We start from the raw sequence: 22,653 nt of genomic DNA, 5'->3' as shown, positions 1-22,653 counted from the left end.
GCGCTAATGGGGGTAGGGGGATGGAAAAAAAGGTCGTCTTAAGAAACCTACAAAAGACAATGTGACGGATCATGATGCAGTAGATTAATGCATCGCTCGCCCAGACAAATGGGGAGCGCTGAGAATTCTCACCCAGTGCAAAAGAGTTTGAGCTAATAGACAGTACCTATACCTCCATTAAAGTTCGCTATTTCCATAAAAACTTCATCTGTGTGCGAGCCGGTTGTTCCCTCGAGTTTGGGCGAAAATTTCATAAAATTATGCAGGGCCATGAAGACGACCTTACTGTGATGTGGAAGAAAATGTTCCATTAATTAAAATACTTGGGACTGGATGGGGCTGGCGATGGAAGAATGCGTAAAATGAGGCCTTGCGACCCGACTTCGTAATATGTGCTACTACGTCTTTGTACATGTGCTTATTTTTTGACGTGATTTATTGTAGATTTGCCGCAGATGGCATTAATTATTTGGCCGGATACGGTACATCGTTTAAGACAACAGGCCTGAGGGTGCCCAGTTGGGCGCGAACCTCGGCTCAGGGCGTCGTCTGAGAGGAAGAATATTTGAAAGGATTAATCGCCCTAGTGGGTCGATAGCGATAAGCACTGAATGAGGGAAATCGTCGACCTCGCTGGCGGGGTCGGTATCGGGGTTCTGAAGTGTTTGGTGTCGCGAATTGATTGGCCGCCTCTATGGCTAGAATAATCGGGTCGTCGGTTGTACATTGTACAGGTTGTATCACTGTAGTTTATATTGAGATGCATCGAGTGAAATTATTGAAAATGCGTTTTGCATCACATAAGCACGGCTATATCCGAATTGGGTTAGTCAGAGGTACATCTATTGCAAGACGAACTAAGTACCCGTGTGGGGCTTTCTGTTAGATCACTTGCTTTTGTTGTTCACTTGTTAGAAGAACTTGCGTTTTACGTTTGGTGGCTTCGGTCGGCGGAGGTCCGTGTTGCTCTGTGTTTGGCGGTAATCTCCACGGAATGGAAGAAAGAGGTTGGAAGGGCCAAGTGAACGCGAAACGCGCGATGAAAGTATGAGTAAATAGTTCATACTTCAACTTACTACTTCATTCGTCCGCAAATTAACGACCCACGGAGCTCCGCATTAGTATATTAAAAGGTCGTTTTGTGCATTATGATCTGCAGGGCAAAAAAACAAATATCGACTATCATGCAAAGAGATGATGTGAGGTGATGAGCTGAGGTGATGAGCTGATGTAAGTGAGTAATCGTTACATGAGCCATGTCAGGGGCCTTTGGCGGCTCTATCATAACCCTGACACCAGGATTAATGAGGCTGGTATTCCACCTCACAACCCACACGATAAGAAGATGCAAAGAGATCCCTCCATTTATTCGTAATAGTTCGTATTACATGTCATTATGTCATATATGATCTAGGTTACATTCTACTAGTAGAATAATTCATTTGGTATCATTCATTACACATTAAAAACAAAATAAAATAATAATAATTATAAAATGAATACAATAGAGTAATAAAGAAGTCATTCTTAAATATTACAATAAAATTATGAGTTAAATGAAATAAATTCGTTATAACTATAGAACGTATGCTCAAGAAGCCAGCGTTTGAGTCGAGACTTAAAACAGGGCAATGACGGTGCGTCAGTGATATGTACACCTCCGGACCCCTTATCACAGGAAAGCTAAAATGAAAAGCTAAAAGTGTGATCGGCTATTTATCAAAAAATTACTTTTGTATGCATTATCCTACGAAAAGTAATGATAAAATTGCAGCCTATCACATAAGATATACATTGACGATAAAATGGCTATGGAGTTTGAGAAGCAGTTGTTATCTGTTCGCAGGAGTAGTGGTAAAAGAGAGCTGGGTTGAACCGGCAACAGCGGTTGTAATACAAAATGCGCGTTAGGGCCTTTCCATTCTTTTTCTTCTATTCCGTAGTAATCTCTCACATCAAAACTCTCTCGATGTAGAGGGAAAATAGAACGCACCGTAGAGAAACGCGCCTATGTTATGTAAAAGAGTGAGTTAATGCAATCAGTTCCATGAAACTAGTTTGGTTAAGTTAGACTGATCACCCGATTCGGAAGTCACGTTAAGCCTTTGGTTCCGGTTGCTACTTACTGATTACAAGAGTTGGATCTACCTAAGTTGCTGACGTTGGTCATGGAAGAGGTGGACCTCTTAACCCACACGTTAGAAGAATGAGAAGTTTAAAAAGGGTTTTCAAAAGTCCACGTTCTGTTAAAATTAAAATCAAACACAGAACAGATTTTCACTTTGCCCGTGTCAATTTATTTTTATCTCAGTCAAAGCAACTGCACAGTTCGTTATATTTCCCTTCAATTTTCCGCCGCGGCGTACTATTCAAATGCCGGGAAAGGCCCGATAGCAATGAAATGTTCATACGCTGAAAAATTTAACGTTCAGTGCGGGCTAAAGTGGAAATTAAAAGCGCCAGGAATCAGTTTCCGATTTTCGAGTTGCCCTCAATTTCCGTCTTTGCCTCTGCGACTGTAGCTTCAGCTCTAGTGATATTATATTTTTTTAAAACCCACTCTTTATTAATCCCTTATTCATGCAGTTCTGGCGCGTTTTAATTAAAAGCTCCTTCAGTTGAATTCAACGTTTGTTTCCTATTAATTATACTTCTTCTCTCATGTGGATTCTGAAATCAATAACCGACCTCATCAACCCTGGTGTCAGAGTTATTATTGAGCTGAAAAGGCTCGTGACATGACTCACATAACGACTACTCACTTACTTCGGTAAATAGTAGCCGGACCGCTTCACATGCCTTCCAAAGCACGGATCAATCTTAATGTCGGACAATCGAGTAATCAGCCTGCAATTACTTAACCAAACCAAATGTAATTACAAAATTGTGCATGTTTTCCTTTTTTGTACTTTTTAAAGTAATTTTTGTTTCAAAACTATTTTTCCATTGGTGGAAAGTCTTCTCGAATATCTTTTTATAACATAACCTAAGCTCACAACTAGAGGTATATTCCGAGGCATATACAAAGTAGGCGTTTTTGACGTGACTTATTATAGATTATTTGTTTATTTAACATACCAATTATTTTATAATTATTTATAAATATTGACTAAACTATGAAATATGTTTGAAGGTTTATATTATAAATAAATTCAAGTTATTTATTTAAAAGAGTCCCATTTCTGTTTTAATTTACTGGTTGTTAACTTAAATACGAGTAGGTATCATTAGAAATTAGAGATGTTTATTGCATTATTAATTTTGTTTTTTAAATAATTAATTCGCTTATATGTTTGCTGCTTCCTTACGTTTTAAAAATCACGTTGTTTACGTTTCAAGAATAATTTGCGCCGTGTTCTCCTTAAAATATTCTTCTTAAGATAAACAAATAGGAAAAGTTACAGGAGTTCTTATCTTGAATAACTTATTACGTGCGAAAAATTTTGATTAATTTGAAATATAATATTCACAAAGATATTTTTTCTGTGTTGATCAATGTATTGTTTACATGAAAACATTTTTTGTTTTGCCCGTATCGGATAGTCTTTTTGTAATATATAAATAAAACTGATTTCGTTTTTATTTATTTGTCAGGGACCTAAGGAGGCTCAATAGTAACCCTGAAATCAGTGTTGATGATCCACCTCACAATTCTTACGATAGCAGAAGAATTCATTATAAAGAAGAAGAGATAATAGGGTCCATATAATACCAGCGTCGTTGTTCACGCCGCGACTTGTGCTGAGTGAGGCCCTTTTATCTCAGGACGTCGACCACCACCTTATGATCATTCTAATGAACATCCTCCTACGCTTTTTGTAATTGTTTTGTGAAAAATTTTGAGTGATGTTATTGTCTTGCCTTTGTGTGTGGCGTCCTTTAATAATAAACAATTTCTAATCTATTCTATTCTATAGATAATTTTCCCATATCAAGTAATATAACAGACGATCCTCGGTTAGCAAACAGTCACCTTAATAACCGATTTATTTTTAAACCTTAAAGTTGGCGGTTCCAAAAAAAATGAAATCATTTGGAACAAAAATGTGTTGCTTAGCAACTAAATATACAAATGTTTAAAAGGTACCAAAATGTACGAAGTGTTTCTCACGCGGCCTCTGGAGAACTTTCGTCGTACACTTATCCGTCCGCAAAGGCAAGTCAAGTGAAAAGATACGCCTCTGAATCACTTTCACCCCGTTTCCAACTTTTCCTGATAAATCAATTTCTTTAGAGGGGCCGGAAACATGGGCTTATTCAAGACTTTCCTACGTTCATTTCTTGTAGAAAACAGGAATATCAAAAAAAGGAATACACGTACCATGGTATATTATGATACAATAAGAAAAAGCAAAACGAAATAAGATTTAAAATAAATCCCTCTGGTTTCAATTCAGTTCGTGTTTTTGAAAGAAATATTGTCAATATTGTGGTTAAGTGGACGATTCAATGACAATAGTATAGTCAAGGTTGGAAAGTCCAAGGGAGCGCGGGCCACACAAGTATGAGCATATAGCTCATACCTCAACTCGTACTGCATTCGTCCGCAAACTTTACGATGCCGATACGCGGAGCTCCGCGAAAATACATTAAAATATTGTCTTGTGCTATTATAACCACACATTGGGAGCGGAGAGGTGCTGTTGTATACGTAGTATTATTCCTTATTCTATGGTTTAAGTATAGTAATTAGGTACAACATGTTTCGCCACAATAATTAGGGGCATGCAAAAAAAATCATCGCAAGAGTATAGAATTGAACAAAATTAAAAAAAATATATATGAATTTTGTGACGGAAAATTCCTCTGGATATTATCTCAGACTCATGGTCTGAATCATCCCCCTCAGTATTCGGTACGATTTCACTTCTCATCTTCTTTGCGAAGAAGAGATTTCACTAACACCTATAAGTATATTTGAGGTTTGATGTTGCTGCTCTTCGCATTTACTAAAAAAAAAGAAATGTCAGGTTAAGGGTCACAGTGAAATCTTTGTGTTTCATAAATTACGTAATAATTTATACGTCAAGCTTCATATTTTCCGCAATGAAACGACAGTGTTCCGTGTTTAATTAATTTATTTCAAATTAATTTCTCATTTGTCAAGGAATCAAATGATGGCGGATGTTAATTGTTTTGAATTGAGAAAATGGCGCTTGCCTGTAAAATAAGTGCTTAATAATAAAATATTGAAACTGTTCTTTACGTGTGTTGCCTTAATTAACTGTTATTGCGTTTTGATTATAAAACATTTTATTATAGAAATATTCTATACATACATACATAAACAGCCTATATACGTCCCACTGCTGGGCACAGGCCCAAAAATATAAAACAACAATCAACAACAATAATAATAATTATTTTTTTTTTTGACGTGACTTATTGTAGATTTGCCGCAGATTAACTACTTGGCCGGACAAAAAATAATATTCTAATAAGAAAAAATTACTATAGAGCAACGGTCTTTGAACAAGAATAATGAAAAAGTTTTAAGATATTTTTTGTAATAGGTACATGAAATTCTTATTTTTTTAGATTTTTACCTTTGATGAGTTTGCTCTTGGCCCTCATCCTCGCCCGAAGGCATTGGCGAGTTTTTGATCTGTTGATAAGTGTAAATATAAATCCGAATCAAATAAAAGAAAATAAATTATTTTTCTAATAGGCTCGCTGTCTATTACCTGAGACTAAAATGTAGGTAGCTGGAGTAGGTACACTATACACCTCTACCTAATCCTTTATGTCATCATGTTTTATTTACTAAGTTTCCTCGCTTGAAGAAATCGCTTTAAGGCCACCAATTGTCATCTTTTACTTGTTTTTATAATAATATACTTCTATTCTTCTTTGGAAAATAAATTTACCATTATTACAATTTATTATTGTTTACTTACTATTGTTATCATTGTATGAAGTAATTGTACCAAGGAAACATACGTAGGTATTCATATTTGTTTGAAGAGAAGTCTTCAAAAGGCAACGGAAATTTTCCCGGAACATAATTTGTAAACATTCTTTCAAGTTTTTTCAGGTGAAATTCAATTGTTTCTCAACAAAACTTTTTCATACACAACAGTATGGGATTATATTCAGCTAGCGAAATAAACATTTGTGCAAATATTTGTAATACTTATATATGTCGTGGGCAGATCATAGAATTGATCATTTCATGACGTGATCGATCATTTCATGAAATGGTAGAAATAGAATATCATTCGTTGGCCACATCATGATGTAGTTTGGCCAGATCAATGAACACAAAACGTTTAACGATATGACCAACTAAATGCATGATTACTTCATGATATGGCCAAACGTTGGCAATCATATCTAATAAGTTATGTGTTATTCCGTGTTTTGTTTTTTATCTTTTCTGTGGTGTTCCTTTATAATAAGTGTTTCTTTCTTTCTTTCAATGCCCATTAGGCTTTGAGACCGTGATTGAAAGTATGTGTTAGATTTTTTTCCAGAAGTGGTTGCAATTCATTTGTTTACTGGAGACCCTACTCAGCTCATTGACACTGACATCAATCAATTTAAATGATTGATTGTGTGTTTTATGGTGGTTGATTTTTGTAAGATGGATTATTATTTTTTACGTTAACACGTTCCCAGTTCGCTAAATGAGTGAATATACGCACGCACTAAATATAATTTAGCAATACGCATGTATCCCGAAGGAATATTATATAGGTATTATAGAAGGGATCATTTAGGCCATGATTTTGAGTTAATATCAAGTGGACTTTTCCGTCGCAAAAGACTAGAAATGAAAATAATGAAAAAAAAAATCATGAGTTTTCCGACAGGAAAGTCCACTTGATATCAACTCAGAATCATGGTATGAATCATCCCCCTCAGTATTCGTTACGGTGTCACTAACACCCATACCTACTTATATGGTATGATTCAGTTCATTATTCTGAGTTAATATCAAGTGGATTTTTCCACCGAAAAAGTATAGAAATTAAATTAAAAATAATTTGATAAAACTAAAAAAAAATCATGAGTTTTGCGACGGAAACTTCCACTTGATATTGACTCAGAATTATGGTCTGAATCATTCCTCAAGGTTTTTGTTACGATGTCATTAACAACTATAATTATGTATATGTCACCGTAAAATTGTAAATAACGTTAGATTATAATCTATCGATTTACACTCAATACACCCACTCCTTTCAAGCTTTGTTTAAGTCCCATTTAATAGGGGGACGGGGGCGAACCTATTGCCATTAATCGGGCACAAATCCTGGACACACGTGATATCAATTCGTCGCTAACGTCGCTAACTGACGTATCTGAAATTATTGGCGAATCTGATTTACACCTTTTGCTATTGTCAATAAGATACAAATTACCTTAGCAAAACATTGCAGATACGTCAGTTTGCAAAGTCGGCCCCGAATTATCTATTATCCAAACATGAATTCATACTCAAAAAGTCGGATTCAGCTGTTGTTGGAGGCGATGGTTGCGTCGGTAAATAAAAACTCTTCGAGATGTTAAGTGGACTGTATTTTATCAAAAACTAGGAAATTATTTACACAATTAGGAAGAAAAGAAAAGACATGCCTCGTCGGTAAAGTCCGTGGCGTAAGTCCTGTAATATTTCCATAGTAAAATATACATAACACATAACATAAACAGCCTATGTACGTCCCAATGCTGGGCACAGGCTTCCCCTCAATCAATCGGAGGGGGTATCGAGCATACTCCACCACGCTGCTCCAATGCGGGTTGGTGGAGGTGTTTTTACGGCTAATAGGTGGGACCAATGGCTTAATAGTAAAATATATTACAGTAAAATTTATAATTAAGACTTTGATGTTGCCAACAGTTGTTTAGAGCCGGAGCTAGGATTCGACCCTGTCACATTACGATTTAAAGTCAGCGTTCTCCGAACACGGCTATCACGGATTACTTGCACTTCCTAAAAGCAATTCCTCGTACTCACCTGTCAAGCATCAATGCACGCAGTTTCGGGGTCCAATTCCAAGTGCGAGTGCACCTTGGATCAACACGTGCACACAAGTGCATTTAACTGCCAATACCAGGTCGTATGCTTGACGGTTGAGTTGACCTCGTGGCATATTTGTTTGTGCAATTTCGAGGAACTAAGCGCAGTGCTTCCTTTCACCATAGAATAAGGAATAATACCACGAATAGAACGGCAACTCTTCACTTCCCACCAGCGGTTGAGCTAGGTTTAGCTCATTTAGCGCTTATTACACCAACCTGTCCGACAGGCTAGATGCGTCAAGGTCACGGTGGTTACCATGGTAACTCCCCACCAACTCGCTCGAGATTGTGGTTACCATGGTTACGATCCGTCGATTTGCTTATTAGATAACTCGATAACTCGGTCGATATGTCGTGGCCAGATCATAGAATTGACCATTTCATGAAATGATCGACCATTTCATGAAATGGTCGTATTTCATGAAATGGCCAACTTCAACTGACCATATCGTTGAAACGTCAGCGTTTAATGATATTTCCATCCACGTTTGGCCATATCATTAATGTAGGGTGTCCATGATAAGTGGTGTAATAAAAACGCGAAATAAGATAGGAAATAATGTATTACTCTAGTACAAAGTACAAAAATGTTTAAAAGTCAATTAAAAATTAAAAAGTCGTTTTCGATTAACGGAGTGTTGATGTAGTTGACATATACGCCGTAACTGCATCTCGCTTTGAAGTCGTCGTCATATTTTTTGACACTATTTCATGCCATTGGTCATCATTCAGTATACTTTTCGTGTGTAAGATAAACATACTGGCGGCGTAGGGGTGGCCCAAGGGCCACCCCCGCCGCACCCTAACCTACTGTTATGCCTTGTAAAAATTATAAAAAAAAGGATTATGATAATTTAAATTATGACAAAAACATTTAATGCGTTTTAATAGAATCCTGTTTCAAGTAGTTAATGGCGGCATATCTACAATAAGTCACGTCAAAAAAAGAAACTTCACGGACAGTAGGATCGTCTATATTTTTCTTTTTTAAAATTAATATCTCTTCATTCGCAGTTTTAATTATATCATATTTTAAAATCCAATAATAGTCCATTGATTTACGTAGCGTGGTCACTCGACCTTCATTATTTGCCATATAACCTAAAAATAAAAATAAAGTTGCTGTCTACTGTTAATACGAGTTTTTCTTTTCACTTTAGTGTCAAAACATTGCTTCAATGCACTTTTATCTTGTATTTGCTCATTATTATTCGTATTATTCGCGTTCACACAAGAATAATTATTGTCCGCCGCCATTATGCAAAACATAAACAAAGCGACACCAGCGCCACTACCGGTGGATAATGTTACTATTTTACGATATGATCGCTAACGTTTGGCCATATCATGAAGTAATCATGCATTTAGTTGGTCATATCGTTAAACGTTTTGTGTTCATTGATCTGGCCAAACCACATCATGATGTGGCCAACGAATGTTGTTCTATTTCATGAAATACGACCATTTCATGAAATGGTCGATCATTTCATGAAATGATCAATTCTATGATATGGCCACGATAGATATACAACATGCGGGAAACCCTCCGCATGCGGGCTAACGACCAGTGAAAATCAACAAGTCGATACAGCACACAGATGCGCGTGTACCATAACGTCAATATGTAGTGTCTCTGTAAAACGAGGTTTTTTGTACGAAGTGTCCGGGGTGTGCTTTCACTTTGACTTTAGTATGCAGGAGGCGGAACATGAGCTATAGTGGAGTATGCGACAGTTATTTATCAATTACTCTTTGTACGGCGTCCGTGACTTTGGACGCGTGTAAAAATGTTTGTACACAATCGGTACGGCGCGAGAGCTTCCTTTACATTCTCTCTGACGCATTCCGAGATATTTTACAAGTTCGATCGGTCACACAAACGTCAAACCTACAGTTCCAAACAAAAAAAACAAGTTTATATAACATAAGTATTATAACATAACAACTTACAAAAATGTTAGCTATTTTCCTCACATACAGTCATGAGCAAAATAATGTACTCACTTTAGGACTTTGTCGCACTAACATATTTCACATTTAGTGAGACGTACAGTTCCATTTGTCAAAAAAGTTAAATGTGACATGGTACCAAAGTTTAGGTATACATATTACCTAATGCTCGTGACCGTACATACACACATGGTTCTATGACAATCTTGTGACGTAGTGAGTGGGCGCCGCTACTTCAAATGCGCACCTCTGATGCCGGACAGCAACGGTATCAGTACTGGTTTGAGGCCGAGGAAATGGATTCTAGTAGGGCTCTAGCTAGATCATCACCGATTGAGACATTGGTCGGTGTACTGCGGAACGGAAGGCGATTTGGGCAACCACCGTTCTACACGCCCTATCTATGGAGTAATGGCGATTACTCCACCGACAAGAGCGCAGCTCTTAAATAAAGAGAGACATACACACATAAACTCACGCCTATTTCCCACCGGGGTAAGCAGAGACTATGGAATTCCATTTGCTTCCATATTGACACACTTCTCTTGCTTCCTCCACATTCATCAATCGCTTCATATACGCACGCCGATTCAGAGTAGATCGTACTGAACATTTTCTAAGGGCAACTTCTTCTAGGTAGGTAGGTAGGTTTTAGGTATTTTCATTGTAAGTATAATAAAAAACAATATGAATCGCTTACTAGTCATTTTGGTCCTGTGGTACACCGGCTTGCTTCACAATGAATCTCTTGGTCTATATATGTTGATATTTAGACCAAGATATTATAATTGGTCGTAACTTCTTGCCCTGCTCGATGAGGTATGGGTACCTACTTAAATCATATTGAGATGAATGTACCTCTGATAACCCCAATAGAGTTGTAGCTGTGAGTTTATGATATGTTATGAACCGCTCGGGAGAATATACGATTTCCAATTCGTGTATCAGTCCTCAGCTACGCCTAGAGCCTCAAACTACAATCTCTTTGGTAATCGGTCACTTTCTTCTTGGTGAAAAATGTACTATTCCAAGTTCCATCTTTATTCGAGAATGGTGGCCATTGTTTGTAGTCCGCTCATGGGTGTAATGACTAGACCAGTCTTTCCATGCTCCATTGTCTTATTTTTAGCGAAACGTTCTTTTTTCAAATATTTTTTCTCTTGCATTTTATTGTGGATACATAAAAGAAAAAAAATAAATTCCTTTTTTGTAAGGCTAGGTCCATACATACGTACATAAACAGCCTATATATGTCCCACTGCTGGGCATAGACCTCCCCTCAATCAACCGGAGGGGGTATGGAGCATACTCCACCACGCTGCTCCAATGCGGGTTGGTCGAGGTGTTTTTACGGCTCATATCCGGGACCAACGGCTTAACGTGCCCTCCGAAGCAGGGAATCATCTTACTTCTACAGACAATCTGGTAATTCAAGACTGAAAAGTCCTTACCAAACAAAGGACAGTCTCAAAAAGTGATGTCGACAATGTTCCCATCGGGAATCGAACCCGGACCTCCAGATCGTGCGCCTAACGCTCTAACCACTAGACCACGGAGGCTGTTGACCACGGAGTCTGTTAAAGGTTAGGTTAGGTCCCTGTTTACTTATTCAAAATCTACTAAAATGTAAGTTCGAATAATTACATGGTTGGCTAGTAGGTACTATCGTTAATTGATAATTACTGTAACAAAACATATTATAATAAAAGCAAACAGGACATTACATTAAAAATAACAATAATATAAGCGTTTGTTTTCACGGTACTAACGGAATTAATTGCTTAATTTGAATTTGTTGGTTTGGCCATGTAAATTCAAATTATTTTATGTTTTAATACAGAAATACCTTTAAACAACTATTTTAGAGTATACTAAAGGAAATATTTATATTTTATAAGACTCGAACCTCTAATTTAATTATGCGAGGAGTTGGTGTAATATACTATTCATATACGTACAGTCATAAGCAATATCATGTACCCACTTTAGAACCCTGTCGCACTATTATATTTGACATTTAGTGAGACTTACGGTTTCATTTTGTCAAAAAAGTTAATATGACATGGTTTCAAAGTGTATACATATTAGTACTCGTGACCGTACACCTCTGCCTACGTCTTTGGAGTTACAGGCGAGGTTTTATGTAGCAAGTAGAATTCCACGACACAGTATAGAATATTTTCATTAATATCACAATCAACTCATTATTTTCAATGCAGACGTTAATGCCGGTACCCGATACCTTTTGGACTTGAGGTCTGCAAGGGGCTTGGCGGAGATAATCTGCGTCGGAGCTTGGGATTAGCTCAGCTTTTGATGGCTCTCTCGATTTCCTCTGATTTATTGACTAAGAGTACTTGAAATGAACCGCTGTTTCTCTGTATTTATGCGGCTTGAAGTTGGTTTTCGATTGTATATTAACACGTTCATTGTGTATGAACCATATATGAGGCAATACATTTGAAACTTATACGTGTATGTCCCATGTGAGGCACATTTTTTTGTATCTAGGTACGGTCACGAGTACTAATATGTATACACTTTGAAACCATGTCACATTATTTTTTTTGACAAATTCAACCGTAAGTCTCATTAAATATCAAATATGATACTGCGAGAGGGTTCTTAAGTGGGAACATGATATTGCTCATGACTGTACGTATACATAAATTCCAATGGGTTTATGTGGTATATAAAGCGAAAGTTGATGGTAGGCCTGGCAGAGGAAGACCTAGAAGGACTTACATTGACCAAATTGGAGATATCCTTAGAAAAGGTTCAGTACGATCTATTCTGAACCGGCGTGCGTGTATGAAGCGATTGATGAATGTAGAGGAAGCAAGAGAAGTGTGTCAGGATGGAAGCAAATGGAATCCATAGTCTCTGCTTACCCCGGTGAGAAATAGGCGTGAGTTTATTATATATTTATGTATGTTTTGTTTCTTTACGATACAGGCCTAGTCTAGAGAATCAAGGTTAACTTAGGCCTTAGGCCTTCAACGGATTAAGAGCTTAAAACTTCAATGACATTCATCGCATTTGAAACCTAACGAAAAACAAAACAAAACAAAATTCAATTGTCAGAAAAATACTGTTATCTAAGGTATCAATGAGAGACTTTCGTTTCGTTACGTTCCTCAAAATCAATATAGATGGCGCTGTACAGATTTTTCTTCGTTTAACCTTCTAATTTCATGGATAACAGACACAGAATCTTTCATCTTTGTTTTTAAGTATAAATGATGATCCTTTCTATTACACCTAGGCACAATTACCTACATCTTCCACCCATTAGTATTTTGATCAAAATAAAGAGAAGCGATATAGGCAGCAACGTAATTCTATACATACTGTGATCCAAATATCGAGTAACAATTATTTTTATATATGCTTCTGTTATTACTTTGTATTTTGGAATAATTATGTACCCGAGTCACAGCCTCCGTGGTCTAGTGGTTAGAGCGTTAGGCTCACGATCTGGAGGTCCGGGTTCGATTCCCGATGGGGACATTGTCGAAATCACTTTGTGAGACTGTCCTTTGTTTGGTAAGGACTTTTCAGGCTTGAATCACCTGATTGTCCGAAAAAGTAAGATGATTCCGTGCTTCGGAGGGCACGTTAAGCCGTTGGTCCCGGCTATTAGCCGTAAAAACACCTCCACCAACCCGCATTGGAACAGGGTGGTGGAGTATGCTCCTTACCCCCTTCGGTAGATTGAGGGGAGGCCTGTGCCCAGCAGTGGTACGTATATAGGCAGTTTATGTATGTATGTACCCGAGTAATGAGAAAATAGGTTATTATCACGTTAAAACTGAACAACACCATTTGTATTGTTTTTATTTATTATTTATTTATTTATTTATTTGTACACAATAGAACACAGAAAGAAACACACAAAGAAATCAGACAGTACAGGTAAGCTTTAGGTAAGCTTTGTTTTTGGTGAACGTCGCCTGGAAAGTTCTTCATTGAGGGGAAAAATATGAGTTCAAAATGTAGATTTTCATCGTTCCAGTGCGCTTTTTCTTATACCTATTCATCTGTAATGCAGTGCAGCATATTGTGTAGCACATCATTACGCGAAGGATGTAGTTTTGTTTCGCATATGCGCTTGTCTACCAGACTTTATTAACAGTAAAAAGCGAGGATCTTTTTGAAATATGACGCATTTATTTCTTATTGTTACTTTCATTAGATGGTTGAATAAGAAAAATATCAGGTTTACCAAGAATACATTTACATACTTCCTTCGAATTTATGGTATGGTATGGTGATAAGTGAATCGTGAAGTAAATCGAAACACGAACATCATAGAAGGAAAAATTGAAGGGAAGAGAGGAAGGGGTCGACCTAGGAGAACATTTATGAAATAAATAAAAGAGAAGGTGCAGGTCGTGTCGTATCAGGAGGTAAAGGTTTTGGCGGGAAGAAGAGAGGAATGGCGATTACTCCACCGACAAGAGCGCAGCTCTTAAATAAAGAGAGAGATGGTGATAAGTGAGCAGTCCGTCATCTAATGGTCTATCATGGAAGGACTCATCCGTTAGCTCTTACGGCATGTCGGGGTAAATAAGCAGATGCACGCGTGTGGTCCTGTGGTACAACAGCTTGCTCCTCAACTCAAACGGGGAGCACTGGATGGAATCCCGGTACTTGACTTGCCCTAATTCAAAATTCAAAAATATTTATTTTTCAAAATTGGCTTACAAAGTTAGCGCTTTTTTAACGTCAAAAAAATTTTTATTACGTATTATGTAACTAGCTGTAATACTACTACCACATCGGAATCTGTAACGTTGAGGGAAAGACGTGGCCAGAAAACCTCCCAGCACAGGGCCCTAGTCCTACTGTTTCATTTTTTCCTTTCTTTTCTTTTTTTAAATCCAGTTTGTATTACATAATAGACTTAAATACAATGATATTTCAATTAATGCGTCCTAATAGCTTGATCACATCTACCGAGTGGACGGGCGAGACATTTTGGCGGATCTGATATGCGCCCTTTACTATTGTCAATAAGACATTTTAGTTTAGCATAAAATTGCAGATACGTCAGCCAGTCATCCACGATATGGCCTGAAGGAGATTTTTCTGCTGTTGAGCCTATAGCTACTTAAATTTCTGCCAACTATAAAAAGTAAAAGGTTTTTTAGCACTTGAGAGCAGACCTGTACTAATAAAAGAACTATTTGTTGCGAAAATAAATCCCTCTCGTTCCTTATACATAAACTTTTTCCAGCTTGACGTCTTTTATCGGTTAAGAGGTTTACTTAGATACCCACGTGAAGTTTTTGCTTTTACTTCATGACTAATGTATGGCTGTTTGATAAGTGAAATGGGTCTCGATTCTCGTCTGTACAATCAAAGGGTAATGGTTCAATCATAATACCGTGCAGAACGAACCATATTGTGTGTTTGCCAAAGAGTGAAGTGTTTGCTTCTATGCTGTTCTGGGAGCAAATAAAAACATAGAACACGTTCAGCTGCTTGTCTTCCCGGGCATGTCGTAAAAACCGACAGAGGGATTGTGTCCTCTAACATGATGGACTAATGTTATGGGCGATAGGCTGATCCCTTATCACCATAAGTTTCATCATATCCAGCTTACGACATCGTATCAACAGTGACTGCAAGTTGTCTTTGATTACTTGTGGCTCTGCCCACCCCATTAGGGATTGCGGGCGTGAGTTTATGTATGTATGTATGTATGTATGTTTGCCAAAAACACATACGATTAGATCTAATCACAGTTACGCACACAATCTTCCTAACCATAAGCCGGATCTGTATACCTCTATTCCTTTACTATCGAACGACTATGCCGCCTGCTTGAGAGCTTTGCAACCGATGTTTAAATTCGCCACTGGTTAATAACGACTTGTTAGCCCAACGGTAGGTTAAATATGGTTACAATGTACAGTCATAACAGTCATAAGCAATATAATGTCCCTACTTTAGGACTCTGTCGCACTAACATATTTTTGACTTTTAGTGAGACTTACAGTTCAATTTGTCAAAAAAGTTAATGTGACATGGTACCAAAGTGTATATATCGTGGCCATATCATAGAATTGATCATTTCATGAAATGATCGACCATTTCATGAAATGGTCGTATTTCATGAAATAGAACAACATTCGTTGGCCACATCATGATGTGGTTTGGCCAGATCAATGAACACAAAACGTTTAACGATATGACCAACTAAATGCATGATTACTTCATGATATGGCCAAACGTTAGCGATCATATCGTAAAATAGTAACATTATCCACCGGTAGTGGCGCTGGTGTCGCTTTGTTTATGTTTTGCATAATGGCGGCGGACAATAATTATTCTTGTGTGAACGCGAATAATACGAATAATAATGAGCAAATACAAGATAAAAGTGCATTGAAGCAATGTTTTGACACTAAGGTGAAAAGAAAAACTCGTATTAACAGTAGACAGCAACTTTATTTTTATTTTTAGGTTATATGGCAAATAATGAAGGTCGAGTGACCACGCTACGTAAATCAATGGACTATTATTGGATTTCAAAATATGATATAATTAAAACTGCGAATGAAGAGATATTAATTTAAAAAAAGAAAAATATAGACGATCCTACTGTCCGTAAAGTTTCTTTTTTTGACGTGACTTATTGTAGATTTGCCGCAGATGGCATTAACTACTTGAAACGGGATTCTATTAAAACGCATAAATGTTTTTGTCATAATTTAAATTATCATAATCCTTTTTTTTATATTTTTTACAAGGCATAACGGTAGGTTAGGGTGCGGCGGGGGTGGCCCTTGGGCCACCCCTACGCCGCCAGTATGTTTATCTTACACACGACAAGTATACTGAATGATGACCAATGGCATGAAATAGTGTCAAAAAATATGACGACGACTTCAAAGCGAGATGCAGTTACGGCGTATATGTCAACTACATCAACCCTCCGTTAATCGAAAATGACTTTTTAATTTTTAATTGACTTTTAAACATTTTTGTACTTTGTACTAGAGTAATACATTATTTCCTACCTTATTTCGCGTTTTTATTACACCACTTATCATGGACACCCTACATTAATGATATGGCCAAACGTGGATGGAAATATCATTAAACGCTGACGTTTAAACGATATGGTCAGTTGAAGTTGGCCATTTCATGAAATACGACCATTTCATGAAATGGTCGATCATTTCATGAAATGGTCAATTCTATGATCTGGCCACGACATATACATATTAATGCTCGTGACCGTACTTTAGTATACCATCAGTGAAGCGGAAATTGGCAAAAATATATTAGTTGGTTGGGAGTATCATGCGTTGTAATTACCTGATCGCAGGCATTTTTCTGCTTGCAGATTTACATCCCGGACATTGTGGGCGACTAGTTTATGTTTTCGTGAAATGTGTTTGTTATGTTTGTATAGGTACCTAGTTTATTTTGCTATCTATTGTTGCTGTATGACCAACATATACCGAAGTCTATCTGTGGAAACCTATAATTGGCTCTTTTGTGATTTATATTTATGTTTATACTATGTAGCTGTTGGTTTTTCTAAAAATAAATAAATAGAATTTTTGATATCAGTGTTTGTGTCACCTATGTGTAATTGTATTGTTATTTATAAATGTTATTATGAGTGTTAGTTAAGGGTGAGGGTGTAGGTAATGTATATGGGTATCTTACTGTTGTTCAGTTCATTATTATGATTGTTATGAGGGTAGTTGTTTCACCTGTTCTCTCCGAATATTATTATGTCGTATTGAACGGACGTGTTTCATTGTGATTTCCTGAAACCCAAACTTACAAACTTTACAATTGGATTTGAGGCTAGTATGCGCAGAGTTCGAATCCTAGCAGTCATGGGCAAATCTCGAATTTTTATTGAATTTGAATTATCAAAAAGCGCTTATCACTATCGACCTACTAGGGTCGATTCTTCTTCTACCGTGTGGGTTGTAAGATGGATTACCAAGCTCAGCAACCCTAGTGTCAGGGTTATTATTGAGTCGCCAAAGGCCCCGGACATGGCTCATGTAAAGGTTACTCACTTGCATTTAGTTCTGTGCTATAAAGTATATTTGATTTGATTTTGATCAGTAAGTAGTAACCAGGACCAACGGCTTAACGTGCCTTCCGAAGCACGGTTCTTACTTTCGGACAATCAGGTGATCAGCCTGTAATGTCCTAACCAAACTAGGGATCACAAAGTGATGTGATATGTCCCCACCGGGATTTGAACCCGGGACCTCCATATCGTGAGCTCAACGCTCAACCACTGGACCACAGAGGCCGTTGTGGGGTCGATTAATTATTTTAAATATAATCGTTACAGGCGACGTCTTGAGTCGAGGTTCACGCCAAACTGGGTCCCCTCAGGCCTGTAGTTTTAAGTACGAAAGCTCTCGATAGCAAATCTATAAATAAGTCTGTGGCATTAAGTTATTTGATATTTATTGAGATTTACAGTTTAATTTCTCAGAAAAGTTACTTTTTAATGGTACTAAAGTTTATAGGTATTTCAATTATTTTGTGAATTATGATTTTCTAGGTGCGTCATCTGTTTAATATCACGAAGCAGTGGCGATAGAGCGGCCTTGATGTCGTAATCACAATAGATCTAGCAATATGCCTATCCAAAGTTACATAAAACTCTTGCTATTTATGAGTTTCAAACTCATAAAATGGAATGTGTTTGAATATTTGGGTCGTTAGATAATTGATATCGCGTGGATTTCAGGATTTGGGCTCGGCTGATAGCAATAGATTCGCCCCCGTCACATGGGATTTAAACATAGCTGACAAGGAGTAGTTCTATGCGCTGTTATGTTATTGTTAAGGAAGTGGGTTTCGGAATTGGAAGAAAACTCACTGAGTCCAAGGAGAAACGATTTTTTCACTATATACATGGTACAACTTCCGCACAGGGCTTCGCGGTATAACTCCGTCACCGTCACTTCACTTTATTTCACGACACTCGAACACAGCACGGAACACGACACTAGCACTGCACTAACACTGCACTTTACACTGCTTAAAACATTGTTCTTCACTTCCACTTTTCCTTACCTTTACTTTTCCACTTCTTCTTCGTGCTCCGATCGCTTTAGAAAGTGAACTGGCTCCCTTGCTCTTCCCGCACTTTATATATCCTATAGAATAGTAAACTCTTTTCTCGAATAATCTCGGGTGGAACTTTCTAGTAAAGGAAAAAACAAGGACGCTGCAATGCGCCAGAAAAGGATGCCGCTAGCAGGAAGAATTAACGGTGACGATAGAAGTTTCTGATTCCAGAGTTTGTTTATGCGATGTGACTGACATGAACACATGTGCTATATACCTAGGTAAAATATCATATTTGCTTTGCAACAGTATCACGTCTTTGGTACAGTCAGAACGAAAACCGAGTGTAGTCAGCGAGTTTACTTTCATTTGTTTCATCATCATCATCAGCCCATTAACGTCTCCACTGCTGGGGCACGGGCCTTCCCTATGGATGAATAGGGAGATCGGGTCTTAAACCTTCACGCGGGCCCAGTGCGGATTGATGGTTATTAACGACTGCTAATGCAGCCGGGACCAACGGCTTAACGTGCCTTCCGAAGCACGGAGGAGCTCGAGATGAAAACTTTTCTTTTTTGTAGTCACCCATCCTATGACCGGCCTTTGCGAAAGTTGCTTAACTTCAACAATCGCAGACCTAGCGCGTTAACCGCTGCGCCACCGAGCTCCTCGATCCTTTCATTTGTTTATTTCCCCAGTATCCCTTGCCCTTTGATGCTAAATCAGTATTAACTGAAAATTTTCTCGGGACTCTTGTCTTTCTAGTTAGCGTTTCGACTGGGAGTAATGCCGGCCATTATTTACTTTATAAAGTACGCTATAAATCACAATAGATCTCCTCCCGCCAGGGATGCAATTAGTAAGATGGCTTGTGACGTAGCCAAGCTGACCAGAGCCACACCACGGACACTACATACAAAAATGTAATTATTACCATAAGTGCGAGCGTGATAGATGGTCCGCGCGCGCTCTCCCTTACTCCTTAGCGGCTTACGTTCATTTAGACCAAAGTAAGATCCAAAGGGAGTGAGGTAAATCTAGTTCGGTGCCCGATACGAATTTTCTTTATGTGCCAAATAGTTGAAATGTTTTGCCGAACGCAATCAATAATAAACAAATGAAAATGTATACAATACGTCACGTATGATTGTATTCGAATTCTAAATTTAAGATTGTGTGTTGTTATAGTAATACACGTTAAAGTAATTATCGCAAGATGTACTGAGTACCGACCGATGATGTATGACGCGCGTTTCGAGTGTGCTCGAAACCCACGTGGTACCCACGATTCACTGAGTTTTTCTTTGACTAGCCCAATTGGTAACAAAGTCGTGATTGTATGTTAAAAAATTACTAGCAAGTAAAATGTAACGCTAAATATTTTTTAATTTTCTTTTCTTAGGTAAGTATTTTAATATCACACGAATATCACGATGTTAAACATATTTATAACGTTGTAGTTATTATTATTGAATTTCCTTGTGCAATAAAGTATTATTGATTGATTGATTGATTGATTCCCTGTGTAGTTTTAAAATATCTACGCGCTAAAGTATTTTTTACAGTTTATATAACCCATTCGATAGAGTAGGCAAAACGGCCTCCGTGGTCCAGTGGTTGAGCGTTGGGCTCACGATCCGGAGGTCCTGGGTTCGATTCCCAGTGGGGACATATCACAAAAATTACTTTGTGGTCCCTAGTTTGGTTAGGACATTACAGGCTGATCACCTGATTGTCCGAAAGTAAGACGATCCGTGCTTCGGAAGGCACGTTAAGCCATTAGTCCCGGTTACTACTTACTGTGTAAGTACGTAGTCGTTATAAATGAGTCATGTCAGGGGCCTTTGGCGGCTCAATAGTAACCCTGACACCAGGGTTGATGAGGTTGGTAATTCGCCTCACAACCCACACGATAGAAGAAGAAGATAGAGTAGGAACATAACTTGACATCACTGCTTAATTAAAACACATAATAACGGGTTCTTACCGTGTTTAAAATAGGGATATGACGCTCCCGTCAGTCATTCCGTGATCATGGCACTTGTCACTCACAACAGTCACTGGCAACAGTGTCGAAATATCGGGAGTGTCGTATCCCTATTTTAAACGCGGTAAGAACCCGTTATTATGTATTTTAATTATGATAATAACCGCGTAAACTTAATCACTGCTTAATTTATTAGCTACCTAACTATTGTTTATAAATATAAATTTTATAACTTAACACGTAAACAATTAATCGACTAAAGCATGCCGGTGGAGTCGGTAACGGGGTCCTGAAGTGTTTGTTGTCGCGGGCGGATTGGCCGCTTCTCTCTCATAGTACTTTAGGATTGTGTGTTTACGTTGTATTAGCTTTTACGACGATCACGACTGTCAACTGAGCCTCCCCTCAGTTCCCTTTGCCCAACACTTTTGCACAGCGTCTGCTGTAGCTCTACCCAACTACGTCTCTGTTCCCCAGTTTACATCGCTCTCTTCATTAGTATCTGCGAATCCTTTGTTTTCGGGGCAAATAGAAACAAATGTTTTGTAATTTTATATAACATTCATAGACATCACGCTCGAGGAGCTCGGTGGCGCAGCGGTAAACGCGCTCGGTTTGCGATTGTTGAAGTAAAGCAACTTTCGCAAAGGCCGGTCATAGGATGGGTGACCACAAAAAAAAAAAAAAAATTTCATCCTCCATTCGTACCATAAACAATCAAATCCCCATTCATTATCCTTCCATAGTATTCTCACTTTCCTACATTCATATCAAGTGGAATTTTCCGTCGCAAAAGCTTAAAAATAAAAATAATTAAAAAAGCACGACTATTTTCATGAATTTTCCGACAGGAAATTCCACTTGATATCAACTTACAATCATGGACTGAATCATCCCCCTCAGTATTCGTTACAGTGTCACCTTACCTTACCTTACCTGAACGTACTTGTATGGGGTATGAGTAACGAATACTGAGGGGGATGATATCATTTTCTGAGTTAATATCAAGTGGAATTTTCCACCGCAAAAGTATAGAATTGAAAATAATATGGCCGCCTGTTGTGTCTTTTTGTATCTGTTGTCTTTATTTCTGTATCTTGTGTTCATACATACATAAACTGCCTATATACGTCCCACTGCTGGGCACAGGCCTCCCCTCAATCAACCGGAGGGGGTATGGAGCATACTCCACCACGCTGCTCCACTGCGGGTTGGTGGAGGTGTTTTTACGGCTAATAGCCGGGACCAACGGCTTAACGTGCCCTCCGAAGCACGGAAACATCTTACTTTTTCGGTCAATCAGGTGATTCAAGCCTGAAAAGTCCTTACTAAACAAAGGACAGTTTCACAAAGTGATTTCGACAATGTCCCCATCGGGAATCGAACCCGGACCTCCAGATCGTGAGCCTAACACTCTAACCACTAGACCACGGAGGCTGTTCATTGGGCATAAAGTATTTATTTTATCTACCTATATCTGTCTACGTATCTAGACTGTATAAATAGATACTTAACTTTTGCAGTTCCCAAACGTATGTAATACTGAAAGTTTTGTTAACAGAAGTCTAAAAGCCTAAGTAGTTCCCTATGGCATTTTATCTTCTACGACTGTGACAGTTTATTAAGGG

The 22,653-nt window shown here is 38.1% G+C and overlaps 1 protein-coding gene across 3 annotated transcripts in view; it reads left to right on the top strand.

The window, feature by feature from the left end:
- The window catches only part of LOC126375149 (uncharacterized), a 557,945-nt gene that overhangs the window by 100,182 nt on the left and 435,110 nt on the right, over positions 1-22,653 (top strand). The gene's annotated exons all lie outside the window — the stretch shown is intronic.

Source organism: Pectinophora gossypiella, chromosome 18, assembly GCF_024362695.1.
Source record: "Pectinophora gossypiella chromosome 18, ilPecGoss1.1, whole genome shotgun sequence".
In the NCBI taxonomy this organism is placed as follows: Eukaryota; Metazoa; Arthropoda; class Insecta; order Lepidoptera; family Gelechiidae; genus Pectinophora; species Pectinophora gossypiella.
The sequence above is the reverse complement of the archived record's forward strand: the minus strand, read 5'-3'. Positions and strand labels throughout refer to the sequence as shown.